Raw genomic sequence first — 19545 nt, 5'->3', positions numbered from 1 at the left:
CGCGGGGTAATATTCAAGGTCACTGGTGAGTACCTGTAATGTAATGTCAAGTGATGTGCACTGCCTCTCTCATAAACCTCTACTGGATGGTACATTAGCCCCCCCCTCAAACACCAACACATACAGTACACACACAAACAACCATATAGTATATACAATTATACACATTCATCCCTTTGAAATCACTATTGTTTAGTGTAATAGTACAGGTGTTTTTCCAGCCACTTAGTAGAGATCATTATGTACAAGAATGCTTCCAATACAAGAATGCTTAGAATGCAATTATGCTCTGTAACCTATTAGTGGTTCTCCCTATTTCAGTGCACTTGCTTCTGGCATCCATGAAAACAAGTATCTATGTTGGACTTTGATTTCATGTCAATGGCATTGACTAGACTCAATAGGGGACTATGATTATGGCAAAGAAAAGAAAGAAAAGTGTTAATCTATTCATTGGGTCTCCAAATGTAGGCTGTTCATCACCCTGCCATTGCCATGTAGCATATGATGCCACCCTGAGGTTAGACACATCACCATCGTTCTACTCCACAGAATAAAATAAATGAAGAATAAATAAAGGCCCTCACCCAATTTGCAGTGCAAGACCACCACAATGTAGCACGTGTTTATTTGTATAGGAGATTAAAAGATCACGAGCGAAAGCGGTTGCACAAGTGTCTGGCCTTGTTAGATAATAGGAACAAGTCAGGTTTTCTCATTACAAGTTTTTTTCCAAAGTCTCTAGCCACAGTCTCTCCTAGCCTCTAGACATCACCGTGACAACGCGCAGACCTGGTGCAGAGTCGGTGTCTTCTGAGCAAACAAGACAACAGCAGGGCAGCAGATGGTCGAATACAATACAGGCAGTAATTTGTTATTCTGCTGTTTGACATAACTGAATGTTCCAGGGCTTTTAACCATTGTTTTAACTGCTCGAATTCACAGGCAACAACAAACCCCAACCACTCGCACAGGCACAGACCGATAGGTTCAGCTGGGCTCATGATGGCTTCACTCACTGCACAATAAATCACAGCCATTTTATTTAGAGAAGACTGTGGATGTGTAAGTGCTTTCACTGCCTCTGTATTCTGATAACGTGAGACATGGAGGAAAATGATATATGCACAATAGATTATACACTAATGTAGCTCACAACACTAAATTAGAGCAACGTTTCGACCACACAGGCTGTGAGAAGACCCTGTGTGAAGACCCTGTGTGCAGACCCTGTGTGAAGACCCTGTGAGAAGACCCTGTGAGAAGACCCTGTGAGAAGACCCTGTGTGAAGACCCTGTGTGCAGACCCTGTGTGAAGACCCTGTGAGAAGACCCTGTGAGAAGACCCTGTGTGAAGACCCTGTGTGAAGACCCTGTGAGAAGACCCTGTGAGAAGACCCTGTGTGAAGACCCTGTGTGAAGACCCTGTGTGCAGACCCTGTGTGAAGACCCTGTGAGAAGACCCTGTGAGAAGACCCTGTGTGCAGACCCTGTGTGAAGACCCTGTGAGAAGACCCTGTGAGAAGACCCTGTGTGAAGACCCTGTGAGAAGACCCTGTGAGAAGACCCTGTGTGAAGACCCTGTGAGAAGACCCTGTGAGAAGACCCTGTGTGAAGACCCTGTGTGAAGACCCTGTGAGAAGACCCTGTGAGAAGACCCTGTGTGAAGACCCTGTGTGAAGACCCTGTGTGGTCGAAACATTGCTCTAATAAAGTGTTGGGAACTATAATCCAGTGTGTGGATCCTTTTCCACTTATAGATTAACATTTTTATCCTGCACCTGGCCTTAAGTACAGGTTGGATATGTACACAGCTATTCCACTTTAATATTCAAACAAGCCATTATTGCCAGATGTGGGACAGCATTGCTCAGTAACGGATTCAGCTGAATTTCATGCTGTGCCCAAAGAGAACACAGACTCTCTTCCTGGACATTATGGTGCACAGTGTGTGCTAGCTAATTTAAACAAGCACATACACACAAACACAGCTATAGTTCTGTAACACATAAGAACAACAAAGACGGCAGAGAAAGGAAAAGAGTTGAAGGCCGACAGAGAAATCTTATTGGAACGATTTGCATTTAATATTCTTGCTGACATCTTTCTTGGCTGCAGTGAGATAATTTCTGTCAGGATGGAGACACTCCTGTATGATCCAGCAGCATGATGAAGCATATTGTGCAAAATACAGATGGTCCATTGTACTCCTTGTATCAAGTCTGATATTAACACTATTGTTCTTCACAAAGTGCTGTACAATATGAAGTGATCTAGTAGGTTTAATGTATGTTGAACTGTAATTGTGACCAGGACTGGTTCTACACTGATTCTAGCAATGCCATCAAGCACATTTCACATGTCAAGGCTCTTTCCTTTATTAAACCTTTATTTAACCAGCTGATATTCAGCACCTCCTTTACAACCTGCAAGACATACAGTACCATACTGTCTGTAGAAGAGATGGCTCTTCAATATCTATTACTTAACCTCAATCAAGGAGGAAATTGCATAATTTCTGCTTATCTGTCTGTACACTCGATGCAGGAAATACTACCACAAGATGGCAGACTAGTCATATCCAGGTCGATGTATCAACTGGGACCTTCCCCCAAGAGTCTTGTGCTTTTGACATGAGAACATAACCACTTTTGCTAAGCACACAGTTACGGTAAGTGCAGCAATCACATGAAGACACACACACACACTCATCTAAATGTCAAGCAGCAGGGGTATTTATCAGTGCAAGTAAAAGCAAAAAGGAGCTGCTGCATATGAATGAACCCTTCAGTCACAAACGCTGCTCAGATACAGACTCACATCTCCCTCACATAGACTCACATCTTCCTCACATACAGACGCACATCTCCCTCACATAGACTCACATCTCCCTCACATACAGACTCACATCTACCTCACATAGACTCACATCTCCCTCATATACAGACTCACATCTCCCTCACATACAAACTCACATCTCCCTCACATACAGACTCACATAGACTCACATCTACCTCACATACAGACTCACATCTCCCTCACATAGACTCACATCTCCCTCATATACATTCTCACATCTCCCTCACATACAGACTCACATCTCCCTCACATACAGACTCACATAGACTCACATCTACCTCACATACAGACTCACATCTCCCTCACATACAGACTCACATCTCCCTCACATACAGACTCACATCTCCCTCACATAGACTCACATCTCCCTCACATACAGACTCACATCTCCCTCACATACAGACTCACATCTCCCTCACATAGACTCACATCTCCCTCACATACAGACTCACATCTCCCTCACATAGACTCACATCTCCCTCACATACAGACTCACATCTCCCTCACATACAGACTCACATCTCCCTCACATACAGACTCACATCTCCCTCACATACAGACTCACATCTCCCTCACATACAGACTCACATCTCCCTCACATAGACTCACATCTCCCTCACATAGACTCACATCTCCCTCACATACAGACTCACATCTCCCTCACATACAGACTCACATCTCCCTCACATAGACTCACATCTCCCTCACATACAGACTCACATCTCCCTCACATACAGACTCACATCTCACTCACATAGACTCACATCTCCCTCACATACAGACTCACATCTCACTCACATAGACTCACATCTCACTCACATACAGACTCACATCTCCCTCACATACAGACTCACATCTCCCTCACATACAGACTCACATCTACCTCACATACAGACTCACATCTCCCTCACATACAGACTCACATCTCACTCACATAGACTCACATCTCCCTCACATACAGACTCACATCTCACTCACATAGACTCACATCTCCCTCACATACAGTCTCACATCTCACCGTCTAGTTGATGCTTCTAATATTTGGTTATATCCACCAGAGTCAGAGGGACAGAGAGGGAGTCATGTCCACCAGAGTCAGAGGGACAGAGAGGGAGTCATGTCCACCACAGTCAGAGGGACAGAGGGAGTCATGTCCACCACAGTCAGAGGGACAGAGAGGGAGTCATGTCCACCAGAGTCAGAGGGACAGAGAGGGAGTCATGTCCACCAGAGTCAGAGGGACAGAGAGGGAGTCATGTCCACCACAGTCAGAGGGACAGAGAGGGAGTCATGTCCACCAGAGTCAGAGGGACAGAGAGGGAGTCATGTCCACCACAGTCAGAGGGACAGAGGGAGTCTTGTCCACCACAGTCAGAGGGACAGAGGGAGTCATGTCCACCACAGTCAGAGGGACAGAGGGAGTCATGTCCACCAGAGTCAGAAGGACAGAGAGGGAGTCATGTCCACCAGAGTCAGAGGGACAGAGATGGAGTCATGTCCACCAGAGTCAGAGGGACAGAGAGGGAGTCATGTCCACCAGAGTCAGAGGGACAGAGGGAGTCATGTCCACCAGAGTCAGAAGGACAGAGAGGGAGTCATGTCCACCAGAGTCAGAGGGACAGAGAGGGAGTCATGTCCACCAGAGTCAGAGGGACAGAGGGAGTCATGTCCACCAGAGTCAGAAGGACAGAGAGGGAGTCATGTCCACCAGAGTCAGAGGGACAGAGAGGGAGTCATGTCCACCAGAGTCAGAGGGACAGAGGGAGTCATGGCCACCACAGTCAGAGGGACAGAGAAGGAGATGGGAGGCTTACAGCTATAGAAACAACTGTCCCAAGGTAACACTGCTGGACTGGCCTCTGCATCATCCCAGTCTGATGACTGCTCTATTATGCTCTCTTCTACAAGAGGATGCAGACCCTAGACAAGGACTATAGCAATGACGCCTGTGATGAAAAAGTTGGATCACCATATAATTACCCCTTTAGATTATTTATTTGGGCACCAAGAGCCATTTAGAGGTTCCAGCTACAGAACATCTCCAAACATTTAAAAGCCTGGGAGACCATTAGTGATTGGGAGTAACTCCTGCTTTATTTTATGTTCCATTTGGGGCTTGGGCTCAGCCTAATTGCTATGGAATGGAGATCAGAATTGCTTTGCATTGCCTTGTTTGTCTGCAAACAAAACAATTGTTAATTGTTAAAGTGTTAATTCTTCACACAAAGTAAATCATTAGTGTTGGAGAAAGGTGTGTAGAGAATCTGAAATGCTGATGATGCATGCATGAACAACTTTAGCCTAATTGATAATTGATGGAAAGTTTGATAGAAGGATCATCTCCTCATTATTGTGTTTACATGATAATTAGTGTTAGTTAAGACACCTTGTGATATTCGTTTTACTTTGACTTTGTAAATGTTCTCACAATACATTTTGTTTGTTTATGATAATGTAGCATCATCATCATAACAGAGGCCTATTCTGTCCCTTCCTCCTCACCAGACCTGTGGCTCCAAAATCCACCCTGAGGAAATGTTCACCAGCTCGGCTCTGCAGAAAAGGTCCATCAAGAGAAGGAACTACTGACGATAATGAGACTTGACATCAGTATAGTTTACTATGCAAACGAGGGGGAGATTCATTTTCACTCTTAACAGGGGAGAAGACAGGGATGAGGTCTATATTGGCGTAACAGATACAAATAGGCTGATAATCCCCTTAGTGCAGGAAGACTGATCATGGCCGTCTGGGAGTCAGAGACGTCATGTGACATAGGTGTCGTCCCCCACCATGATGCATGTCATCAGCAGTTGTTGAATGTGTAACTGGGGTTTTACATTTAATAAACTTAAAATAGTTAATATAAAAATAACTTAAAACTTAAAATCTAAAAAATAACTTTCTGTAGGACAGAAGATACATAATGCAACAATGTTTTTTTTTTATTATTACAAAAAACAGTGAAAACAGGCCATGCAATAAGAAAGTATGATAATCTACTGATAGTATGATAATCTACTGATAATCTACTGTTTATTTGGTATATGCCTCCCTCTGTTGTGCATATAGTGTTACTGTGCCATAGTGGATCTGTTCAATGCATTCTACATACTACAGGGTCTGACTAAGAATAAGCACCAAAACAGGTCGGAAGCAGCGAGCAATGGAGTAGACCGAAGTCCCAGAGCATGTATTTTTCTTTAATTACGACGCCTTTTATGGTGAAATATTACCTATTTTAATACCATACTAAGTATTGAACGAGAGGTCATACTCATAGCGTAGAGCCGTATTTCCCATGAATTCAGGAAAGTGAATTTGTGCATAAAGAACCGAATGGCGAAAAGTTATAGCTAGCTAGCTAAAATGGCAGATGAGACACAGCTCTCTTTTGGAACATTGAGATCTGAGTTATGCGTATCATGGCAAGCTTCTCTGGAAGAATTTAAAGCCGAAATCGCCTCCCTTCGTCAAGATTTGAGGAGGGGCATAGAAGCTCTTCGGACGGAGACAATGTCCAACACTCAAAAGCTACACCATGATTTGGAGGGCGAATTCGGGAAACTACACCGGGGCCATAAAGATGTGACTGTGGAGCAAGCTAGTCTCAACGATGCACTTGAGCAGATTGTACATCTGGAATGAGTCGCAGTTACACTGCACTTACACTGTTGCACTTACACTGCTTACACACCTTCAATTAGAAAAACTTAGGTTCACCTTACGAGGTTCTATTCAGAAGTTTCATAAGACCTGGCAACCCTTTCTGGATTATGTAGAAGCTAGGCAAGTACTCTTGTAACACTATCATTATCACAATGTAAGATGTCAGTGATCGCCATGTACAGCAGTTTTGAAAACTTTCATGTATATTTTGTATGTACTTGTCTTTGTTTGTTTGGTAATTCTGTACTCTTTGTAACATTTTATTTTGCATACAGTGTTTAATGTGTAAATGAAAATGCCAATAAGCAGACTTTAAAAAAAGAAAAAAGAAAAAGCACCAAAACAGCTATTAAATACATGTGAATTTAGAAAGTAAGCGGACTTCTGAGTAGAATAGAATAGAATAGACTTTTACTCAGACACTAAGCAGTTTTATATGTACAGTACCATGCAAAATGTACTTGCGGATCGTAAAAAATGAATTGTGGTAATCGCCCCCTAGTGTTGGGCTCTGGTACATGTGTGGCGGATACATGTATGTACCACATAGCGCACACACTAACCTACTGGGGCCAATAATGTCTTTCCCCTTCAACATTGCTGGGTGAGGGACAATGATGGATGGGAACACTGAACGCCTGTGTGTGAGAAAGACTGGATCTGAACACAGGGACGGACAGGATACATGATATGAGATACCAGCCCTGAGGCAAAGATGGACACCCCCTTCTCACATCACCATACCCACCCACAGTAGTGACAGCTGCACTAGATAGTAGTGCATTGAACTTCCCAAAACAAAAGGATTCTTGCACCAGGCTGTCGTACTGATCTCATTACTTTACTCTGTGCTGTGCAGCATTCCCCCCCATAACTTATCCCGTTGTTAATTATGCATCATTCTCACCAGACTTGGATTTTGCAATCATACCTGCCTACTCTGTGGCTGGAGAACTAAGAGGAGGCAGCAAATGCAGCGTTTCTCAGGTCTCCTGTGGGGAGATTGTACAGTAGCAGCCTGCCAGCTGATTCATGATCTTCTGTGGCTCTATTAGTAATCTTCAGTCTCCACCATTTCTCTGCTCTATACATTTTGTTTCTCTATGTAGGGCAGAAGAAAGAAAGCATGGCTTCACATACTTTCCTCCAAAACACTGTTCTCACTGTTCTGCTATAACTGTTCTGTTTAGAATGTTCTGCTATGAATATTCTGTTCTGACTGTAATATTCCTTTCTGTTCTGACTGTTCTATTCTGTTCTGACTGTTCTATTCTGTTCTGAGTGTTCTATTCTGTCTGACTGTTCTATTCTGTTCTGACTGTTCTATTCTGTTCTGACTGTCCTGCTGTATCGGGGGTGGACTCGTGTGGATCAAGACTGGAGCAGCTTTTTCACATTCTCAGCAGGAAACCAGGAAAAATGGATTTGAATTCACCAGCAAATCAATGAAACAGCACATCGAGGTGGTACAGGACAACATACTGATGTTTAACCAACGTATCCAAATATGAAATGGTGCTTTTAATGTCAGCCAAGTAGTCCTTATACTATAGTCAATCGTGTGATGTTGTGAAGGCATCATTACATGATGCATTGTTCAGTATCATTACATGATGCATTGTTGGCTTGTTGCATAGTAGTGAAATCATCCTTCATATTTCATGGAGAGGCTTTTTGTTCTGATCATCCCTACAGCTTTGTGGTATTGTATGTTAAACTGAGAAGATATAATATCTAAAGATTCTTCACCCTTTTCTGTTTACGGTGCTTACGGGTTTCAATTTGTGTGTATTTTGAGCCTCAAGTACAAGTAATGGGTCACGAGGGAACTGAAACACTGTCTTCAACTGTCAGCATAACATCACAGCGCAGCCTCGCTGATAAACAGAGCGAATGAGATGTGAAAGTCCCTGAGTTGAGTTGTGCTTGGGGTGTGTTCTATGTGAGGAGGATTATGTCCTCACTCACCTTGGCTGGACTCAGAAAACATGGGGGCAAATAGTCAAGTGCATTATTGATATTCTTTCTCTCTTCAAAAGTATCTTTCACTTCAGTTGTACAGAAACATTTGTGCATAGCTTTTGAAATGTTCATGAATGTGACAGGCACTTCAAAGTGTATTACACCAATTAGAGAGAATGAGATTAAGAGATAAGATAATGAGCGAATGTGGTGCCACCATGACTCACCACAGTAGCCCAGGCTTCTTAAGGAATCTGAGGAGGTTGAGGAGCCTGCCGTGGTTAACGTGAACCTTTAGATACACTCAGTTCCAACATGGGAAAGTGACAATGGATCAATAGTGTTGATTAATTAACTTCTAATGAGCTCCTGTGGGTGTAAAGGGCTTGGGATCAGGGTATGTCCTGTGTTCTCAGCTCCACTGTGACAGGGCCGAGGGATCAGGGTATGTCCTGTGTTCTCAGCTCCACTGTGACAGGGCCGAGGGATCAGGGTATGTCCTGTGTTCTCAGCTCCACTGTGACAGGGCCGAGGGATCAGGGTATGTCCTGTGTTCTCAGCTCCACTGTGACAGGGCCGAGGGATCAGGGTATGTCCTGTGTTCTCAGCTCCACTGTGACAGGGCCGAGGGATCAGGGTATGTCCTGTGTTCTCAGCCCTCCTCAGTCCTCGCTAGGTGCACGGTCAGCACGTCCTGGTGTTAAAGACTCTTCATACTGTACTGTAGGTACAATCAATAAAGTCATATTCTTGTTCGCAACCTCACTCTTATACAGGATTATAAGCAAAAACAACATCTTTCCTCAACACCAGTTCATCAAAAGTAAACTTTGCACTGGAGTTTGATCAGTTCTGCTGGAGTCAGCAGAAAGACAGAGTGTATGCTCTCTCTCCAGTCTGAATTTTTTGCCATTAATAATTCTGAGATTCCAAAAATGAGTAAGATACAGTATTTTCCGCCTTTGAGTAAATAAAGTCTCTCTGGAAATTACAGAGACATGTTTTATATGGTTGGGAGATTCTCTACACTACCAGGCCAGCCATGCTGTATAAATAAACAGAATGTGTGTGTAATGTAGAATGTCTCTGTATATTCATGCATTAGTTTGAGTGTGACAATCATCACTGTGTTACTATTTTGCAGTCATTTGCACTGTCTTAGTAAGTAAGTAAGTAAGCTTCATTTATATAGCGCTCTTCACAGCATGGATGCACAGAGTGCTTTACAGTAATAAATTAAAATCAAAGGCAATACAACACAAGACAAAATTAAAACGACACAAAACAGAAAAAACAACATTCCGAGCAGCAAGGAGTTATAGATGGCCGAAGGCCTGTCTGAACATGTGTGTCTTAAGAAGTTTTAAGAAGTTAAGAAGTATTGTCCATGCACTTGGTCTACTGTTGTCTATTCATTAGTGTTATACACCAACAGTCCAGAACAAATTCTTGGTATGTGTGAAAACCTACCTGCCAAATATAAATCAGATTCTGAAGATGACAATGAGCTGTCTCTCCTACAACAGACGAGGAAATGTTGCCTGGTTTGATGATCAACAGAACGACCATTAGGCCCATTCAGGAGAGGAGAGGATGCAAGCAGCAATTACATTTGGATTAAGTAGATTCATGTGCATGGAGGCCCTCTGGGACACACATCAATTTACCAAAGCAGGAGAGGGCTTTAGAGCCCGAGCAGAAGGGATTGCGCTGGTTTTAGCATATCTACCCGTCTTGGATTAGATGAATATCAATTACAGATGGGATCAAATATTCGTGGCGTGAAACACTCACCAGCCAAGCCGCTTCACCAGTTTGCTGACAGAAACCTGACACGTTATTTGGAGGTGTGTGTGTGAGTGTGTGTGTGTGAATGAGTGCAATTGTACAATTTGACCTGGATGAAGAAGACCGTGGACTCTTGTAGACATTTTGTGCATGGTAATGAGGCCATGTTTATCTATCTCTTTTCAAAGATTAATAGTTAATCTTTGGACAGTTAAAATGTCATATTAAACCTGTTGTGCAGAGATTTGAGCGCATTCCCCAGTGCTGATAAGCGGCAGCAGGATCTCCAGCCCTGGCTCCTGCCCTCTAGAATGTTAACACAACAGTTGCTTGTTTACAGATCACTGGTCTTTCACAGCAAACCAGAGAGAAGGTAATGATTTGAACACTGATGCTTCTGCATCCCCCAGATCTCAACATATCTGTCAGACCTTTGACAGTCTGCTTGTTCAGAAAACAACAGCACATTGTTAAGACCAGAGGCTTCAGTTACCATCACCTGCTGCATGCGATATAGTACACCATGAATACATATGGGGGGATTGGCAGAAGGAGCATGGACACAGATTGAAGATGACTGAGAATGGGGAGTATATTGCTATATTTAGGGCCCAAGCACTGGCGGTGGGAGGCCCTTGTAAGGATTATTATTTATTCTCCTACCTTCTCCTTCTCCTACCTTCTTCTCCCCAAACAAATGCCTTTTTGGCGGCCTAAACATCGATGAAAATGCATGAAACTTTGCAGATACATCAGTCCTGGTGAAAAATTTGATATTTCATGAGTGACGGAAATGGGCGTGGCAGAACGGCTCAAGAGTGCCCCCTGGAAAATTTAAAATGGCGAGCCCCACCTTTCAGTTTGATGTAGGCGAACTAAATTCGGTGGGCATATGTAGTTCATCGAGACACACTAAAATGTCTCTTGGAGCTATACCCAACATCCAACCGGAAGTCAGTCATTTTGCTCTTAATGTGCCATTTTTTCCTTGTTTTTATTATTTCCATGCCTCGTACTTTAACAAACTCCTCCTACAGATTTCATCCGATCAACTTCATATTCGGTCAGCTTCATCTTAAGACCTTTGTGATGCAAAGTCATTTAAAAAATTGAGTTTTCACCAAACATCCTTGCCGTGGCGCCCCCGCCAAATTCTGACATTTCGCCATAAAACAGGAAGTCCTCATAACTCCTATATACATTATCCAATTTGTCCGATATATCTCACGCTTCATGAAGGTTCTGTCATGAACACATCTATGTTTTCACTATTGCATCATACTTATAGCGCCACCTATTGGTGAAACAGGAAGTCCTCAAAACTCCTACATACATTATCAGATTTTCACCAAATTGCTGACGCTTCATGAAGGTCGCATTCTCAACACATCTATACGTCGGTATTGAGTCACACTTACAGCACCACCTACTTGTGAAACAGGAAGTACTCATAACTCCTACATATGTTATCCGATTTACTCCAAATTGCTCAGGGTTGATGAAGGTCGCATCCTAAACACATCTGTGCGTCAGCATTGAGTCATACTTATAGCACCACCTACGGCTTACAGGAAGTCCTCATAACTCCTACATACGTTATCCCATTTACCCCAAATTGCTCACACTTGATGAAGGTCGCGTCCTGAACACATCTGTAGGTCAGTATTGAGTCATATTTATAGTGCCGCCTACAGGTCAAGCAGGAAGTCATCATAACTCCTACATACATTGTTCCATTTACACAACATTTCTCACGCTTCATCAAGGTACCGTCCTGAACACATCTATGCGTCGGTATTGAGTCACACTTAGAGCGTCACCTACTGGTGACAGGAAGTTTCGCTCAGTACTGGACACCGAAATAGCACACCCTTTAACGGCGCCGCACCCCGACACGCATGGGGTGCGAGGGCCCGCTCACTGCTGCTCGCAGCCCTAGTGCTGTTATTGTTATTGTAGTCCTCTTGTTTGTTCACTGCTCATTTCATGTCTCAGTCTGTTCCTGGTTCATTCCATATCATATCATCCATATCATCTTTATGAAGTCCGAAAACCAACCCCATAACTGACCAGGGTGAATTAGTAGATGGGAGAAGGAGGGAAACTGTTAAATGCATTTGTTAAATTTATGAAATATTCCGTCAAAGCCACAGTGAATCAGAGTTTAAAAAGCAGAACTCTCAGACAGGACTATCACTTTTCTGTCTCCTCGAATGTACAATGCTGTAGGAAAGGTCGGTCAACATATGTAGACAAAGTACCTTCACAAAGGTAATGTGCAGTGAAAAAGGCCCATGCTGGGTCATACGTCAGTGTCGGCTCTATGTCAGGATTGAGATATTGCTGAACTTCACATTGCCCTTTCTTCTGGCCCATGGAATGGATTACAACAAAACACATGCAGTTACACTTTGATTTAACTTGATCAAATGCACTCTATTAATTCACACTTCTCCCAATGTGCCTTGTCTGTTGGATGCGCTTCTGAGTCCTGCTGATAGCAGTCTGATGAGGAGAACAGATGTGACCTCTGTAGTTCTGTCGGCAGCAGATGGCAAGATCTCCTTTGTTTTGAGTTCTGGGCCATTGGTGTCTTCCACCCATACTGGAGGTCCCCCCACGTCAAACATGAATGTGTTCCTTCCAGCACCGTAGTAATGAATTACTATATACAACATAGTTCCCCTGCTTATGTGATTAAGAATAATTTATTACTCATATTGACTCTTTTTTTCCTTGGCTAAGTTCACTCTCTGAACAGTGTCTGTAGAATATACTGTAAATCGCCGCACATGCAAAACAGAGATTTTACATCACTCAGTCCCTGAACAGCTAAAATCAGATCACTAACTGTTGCTGGTGGTGCATCATGGCTCCATTTCCAATGAGCCGTGGGCCTAAAAAAAAAACTCACCACGGCACTGTGGCACTCCATCAACACAGAGACTGACATGAGAGGACTTGTGTCTCTAAAGCTACCACTGATGCCTGCTGTCCTACAGTACCTCCCTTTCAACATCCGCCATCTAAGGAGTGGAACTTTTCTTGAGTGCAGCATAATTTCAAAGACAAATCTTCCTTCAGTACAAAGAGCTCTCCTTTCCAAAGTCCAGACAGGATGAATAAGTCCACAGAGCATAAAACAAATGACTACAGCATAAGCAGTCTCACACGCACTTCACAAGGTCTGAATCTGAACAACTTCCTGTTTTGTGTTCTCCCCAGATAGCTGAAACACCCACAGTGCTTTGCCTCGTCAACCACAACAATGTATTATTGGGAATGAGTGGGAGATGGATCGAATAAACCAATGTTTTTTTGCATGTTATATTGGATACTCATACTTATTTCACTGTAACTTGAATGTGTGTTCATCAGTCATTTCATGCAAATTTCAACAAACTGGTTGAGTATATAAATATAAAATTCTTAACTCACTCCATACAACTCACTCCATACAACACAGTCCATACAACACAGTCCCTACAACACTGTTCATACAACACAGTCCATAACACAGTCCCTACAACACAGTCCATAACATAGTCCCTACAACACAGTTCATACAACACAGTTCATACAACACAGTCCAGAACACAGTCCATACCAGCAGCTGTTCAAGCTGAGCCCAGTTGTATATGACCCACAGCATCAATGTCACAGAGGTCACTGTGTCGCTCGTCAGTATTGCTGCCACCCTCACTTGCCCACGCTGGGTTCAATCATGGGTCCTCTGACTTGCCAACGTACATGGCAACCTTACATACTCTAAACACCGCTTTAGCCAGCTACACCACCGAAAAGGTAGCATTTATACTGAGGAGTGAGTTTAACCAATTCAACCAAGTTATGAATACAGGTGAATTGGTAAATGTTTGTGACAATCCCTCCTTCCTGCCATTTATAGCCTACATCAAAACGAGAAGAATTCTTTCACATGCTTCATAACAAGTCCTCAGACAGATGAGGCAACGTGCTTAATTTATGAAGACATTATTAATTCATGCAGCAGAAAATGGACCTGGCAAAGGCTGTTGTTTACTGATGCTGAGCATGATGGGCGAGTCAGGGGGGTGGAACAACAACAGCAAATATCTTCTATCACACACGCATGCACGTGCGCGCAGGAACGCACACACACACAGAATGGTGCCGACCTTTTATTTGGAGTGAGGTTCAGACTGACTGAAGAAGCAATGAATTGTCCTCAACAACATGTATTTTGTTCTCTTTTGCTTCTCCATTGCTGATTGGTTAAGTTTAGTTAAGTCTAAATCGCATTAGGCCATGACGATGATGGATTACAGGCATTGTTTATCTAACTATAGGGAATAGGCTACTCAGGGAAGCTGATCGTATGCAGAGCTACAATCACATGGTGAAGCGGCATGACTGCTGTGGCCTAGGCTACTCTGGGGACTGCAGGGTCACTTCCCGCGAGCTCTCCGTGGTGCTGAATTTTAACGCGAAGGTTCGACCAGCGTCCCCGAGGCTCGTGCACAGCACATGTTTCAAATGGCTCGATACAGGTATTGGTGGCTTCAAAAACAAACAAAACCCCATTGAATTAAAAGTTTATATTGATTAGATTGGTCTCTGATGCTGAATGATACCGAGAAAAATGTTGTTTTCCTTTCCTAGCCCTATCTATCATCATCCACAAACCATGGGAAATAAGGGTCTTGGGCCGCATGCCGTCACGTGACTTGCAATACCGAGCTTGGCCTGAAAGCCCATGGTGGCTTCAATGCGCCAAGCTGATCCTGGGGGCTTGGTCATCCTACATAAATGGATGCAGGTGGCTCCAGGTACTGCACTTCAACCGCCTGGTGCGTTACACGTGTCGAAGAGTGTTACCTAATTCAGAGAGCCAACTGCAACCTACAGCCTACAATCTATAGGACCTACATTTAATTTGTAGCCTATGATATATATTGTTTCATTCTAGGAGGTGGAATTTATTTATGAATTATTTATTTAACCTTTATTTACCCAGGCAAGCTATTAAGAACAAATTCTTATATACAAAAGCAGCCTTAATAAGCCCGCCTGAACAGTGTCAATTGCTTTTTTCTTTTTTTAAACAACCCATTTGGAAAGACACTGAAAGGTTCTGCCCCATCGCGATTATAACCGCAAGGACTACCCATAGTTTTTTATTCCTCTTCCTGCTTGCTTAGTAGAGGGTCCAATTCGTGTATTCTGTGAGGAAGAACTCATAAGTTCACCCCCCACCCCGCACTCACAGACAGTGACCCTGGTGGAGACACGCGCGGCATAAACTAGGCTACTGGCACCCCCACCCTCGCACGCCTATCTGCAGTGCACTCACACAGGATAACTCCGTGTTGGACAACGAGGGAGGGATGGATCTATACCTTCAGTTACAGCGGATTGCGTTGTTATTGTTTTTTATCTAGAGGATTGCTGCCACGTCTGATTTGATGCTGTCTGTTTGGAGCCGTTCTCTTGGGTTGCCTGTATTCGGATGTAAATAGCAGGTTGTTCTGTGCAGATCCTCTCAAATGACTGAGCGCGGAATGAAAGGGAGACCGCGTTCTCCAGTTCGCTTCAAGGTAAAAACATTCGGCTAAACTTTTCATGAACGCTGTCCTGGACGTGTCGCCGCCTCGCCTCTGACCTACAGCAGGTCGTGGATTTCAAGTAGAGACCAGTGTTATTTTCCTACGCACACAAGGGGTGCCTTCTTTTTGGATTATACTTCCAAAATGAAGTCCATGTTTACCCGCGGTAGGTAACAGATGGAACTGATTGCTGTGCATCAAATGTAATGTGCCTATGCAAATGGGGATACAGGAAATAGTGTAGTTAGCGTTTGGTTGGTTATTCCAGAAGTAGGCTAGGCTATTTCACTGACCAGTTAGGCTACTGTGATAGGATACGTTTCATTATGCTGTCGCTAATAACGTCATAGAGAAATAGCCTTATAGCCTAGGCTACAAATATTCAATAATAACACAGTATAGGTTATCAAACAGTATTTGGAGTAAAGGTCAATGCAATAATAATAGCCTACACAGAATAACATAAGTTACAACTTTTCTGATTGGGTTTCCATAACTCAGTTCCAAAGGAATTTAATGTGAATATTGTGCAACACAAAGTGAATGTATTTTTCCGAAGTAGGCCTTTTATGGGAGAGAGAAAAAACAGCTTCAGAAAATCTATCCCATGTTTCCCGTTCAAGTTGCATCGAGCCGCGCAACCGGGAGCTGGGGATTGGGCGGGGTAATTGTTTACTGACACAACAATGCAGACCTCGCTTGCTGTGGAGACGTGTATGTGATCAGTAGGCCTATGTCATATGCGTTGAATTGGTAATTCCATATAGGAGCCTATAGGGCTAAGTCCTCTAGGCCTAGAAACAGCAGGCTACGATTTATTCGACCAAAGGAAAAAATCCTGTCTGTATATGCTGTATTTTGTCACTATGTATGTTTCAATTTTTGTTTTGTTTTTGGCAAAGCATGAATAAATCTTACATCTTTAATCCCGTCTATCACACTAGGTGGGAGAGAACAGCCCTGAATAATTAAGAATAATCCCACCCAAATGCTCCGCATTGAAAATACATCAAACGAACCACAGCTCAAAGGAAGGGGAGAGGGAGGGATAGCCTATGGAGAGAGAGAGAGAGAGATAGAGAGAGAGATGCGGTACAGTTGTGTGAAAGGCTAGAAGATGAGGAGTGTGCTAAAACAGTTGGAGACAGAGCATTGGGCGTGAAGTGATTCTGTCTCTCTCTCTCTCTCTCTCTCTCTGTCTCTGTCTCTCTCTCTCTGTGCGGGTATTGTCCATGCTTAACAGTAACACACTTCCAAGGATCTACTGAAGAGGTCAGTCTATCTCCGGCCAATAGAGCCAAATAGTCACACAGTAGCTCTCCTCTCCTCTTGGCACCCCTCTGAGAAACAACCACTGACAGCTCCCCCTGCTCCTTCACTTAAACCTCTCTCCATCCACACCTTAGAACACGTAAATCACTGTCCCAATCATCTGAGATGGCCACCCTCCTTTATTGAAATCCATTAGCTTTGCCTTTGGCCTCAGATTAGCTGTGTGAGTGCCCTGTGGGTGGGCCCCTTTCATTCGCTTGGTCTGCGGGAGGCTGTAATGGTTCCATCAGATATGGGCACAGAGTGTGTGTGTGTGTGTGTGTGTGTGTTTTGAGGGGGTAGGGGTGGGGTCTAGGAGGTATACAGAAAGTAATGTCAAGTCAAATTTATTTATATATCACATTTCATATGGCAAGCATAGACTCAATGTGCTTTAAAGTAAAAACAGAAAATGCAAAGGCAATAACAGTAGATAAGACAACATAAAAAGTGAATAACAATAAAATAACAGTACAAAAAAGGAAATAAAATAAGAAAATAGATAGGTTTTAGTCTGCTCTGAAAATAAGATACAGTTGTAGCAGTGGGCATGTCAGAAACATAGGGAGGAGCTAAGCCATTCATAGATTTAAAAACAATAAGTAGCACTTAAAATTAATTCTTTGTTTCACTGGGAGCCAGTGAAGAGACAATAAAATAAGAGTGATGTGTTCAGACTTTTTGGTTTAGTTAAAACCCTAGCAGCAGCATTCTGAACAAGATGGAGTTTATGTAACACCTGCCTTATCAGTCCAGCAAAGGAGAGGCATATGCTGGCCATGTATGCTGGATCGACCAACAGGACTGGACTGGTTCAAGCCCACAGGAAGTAGTACTGCATGCTGGCATGCCCTCTGTCTCCTGCATTTACACGGAACTCCTGAACAATTCCCTAGATTCCAGCACACAGCCTTGAATAGCTTACTTACAAGGCCACCCTCACACATCTCACTGCTCCCCTGAATTCAATTGAGTCACACCTGCATGGGAAACCTTCACTCTGTATACAGTGTGTAGAGACTCAGGGCCAAACATTTTGCACAAACCAGTCACTGTAGCTGTACTGTAGGTATATCTGCCCGTCACAATGGCTGTTGAGATGCATATCTCCCTCCAGGCGCTGTGTAGAAACATCAAGCCCATCTCAGGCCAGTGCTGGTGTCCTAGTGGGAGAGCGAACAAGTGGCACATCTGTTCTTTCTATCTTCTAGCATCACTGAGAGCCTCATCCTCTCAGTGGTCCAATGGGCGGAGCTGTATTCCACCAGCCTAGCTGATTGTTGTGTGGAAAATATTCATAAGAACGATGATGATAATGAACTGGTAATCAAAGCTCCAATTAATGACTTATAAGACATTGAGACAAGCTTATAAGACATTGAGACAAGCTTATAAGACATTGAGACAAGCTTATAAGACATTGAGACAAGCTTATAAGACATTGAGACAAGCTTATAAGACATTGAGACAAGCTTATGAGCATTTCTGCATGAATGAGGAATCACTGGAGCACACAAGGCGTTTGAGGTCATTTATTAGGTGCAGATAAACACGACTAACATTTCCATCTTCATCAGAATCATAGTGAGAACAAAGGCTGGGTGGTACTTATAGGTTCTGGGCTGGTCACCTGGGCAGGTGAGTGGGTGGGGCAGTGTATACAATCAGCCAATGTCTCTATTCCACCAATGAAGTGGCTGATCTCACTCTCCAGTCCCTTCCTGAGAAGCACTGGGCTGTCCTTCACAAGCTGACATGCAACGAGGATACCCTTTTGTTTCACAAGTGCAAAGTATACTTTCAATCATACTAATTCCACCATTCGATATCCACAGCAAATACTGTAGAGGCTATTCAATCTTTATGGAACTGAAGTACTTGAGCATGTCAATTGTAGTTGAGATTGTATTTTATAGATGTTCTCCAGTATTGATTGGTAGAGACGATGCAGGATTTCAGCAATATTTCAGAGTTTTTTTTACCTTTGTTTTTCTTCTGAAAACGTGCCACTTTGGAGACGCAACGTTTTCACCCGACAGAAACGATATTCATCAGCTCCTGGCTGGAAAAAATAACCAAAATAGTAAAAATCACACCCAGGTGGTGAAGTAAGCGGTGTTTTGAGCAATCTCCACTGGACTCTGCTGGTGTGCCACAGCAGTGGCGTGCACAGACATTTTGGGGGGCAGGTGCTCAGTGAAAAATGAGGGCACCTTGCGCGACGAGATGTTGACGGGGGGGACTTGGTTATGATTACTACATAATACTAAATATTCAGCTTAAGTATACTGATAGCCTCACATGTTGTAGGCTACCAACAACAAATTCTACCGACATTGGTCGTGTGGTGGTCATCATTACGTTAAATCCA

The sequence above is a fragment of the Borostomias antarcticus genome, assembly GCF_949987555.1.
Source record: "Borostomias antarcticus genome assembly, chromosome: 2".
NCBI lineage: Eukaryota > Metazoa > Chordata > Actinopteri > Stomiiformes > Stomiidae > Borostomias > Borostomias antarcticus.
This window is presented reverse-complemented; position numbering follows the sequence as displayed.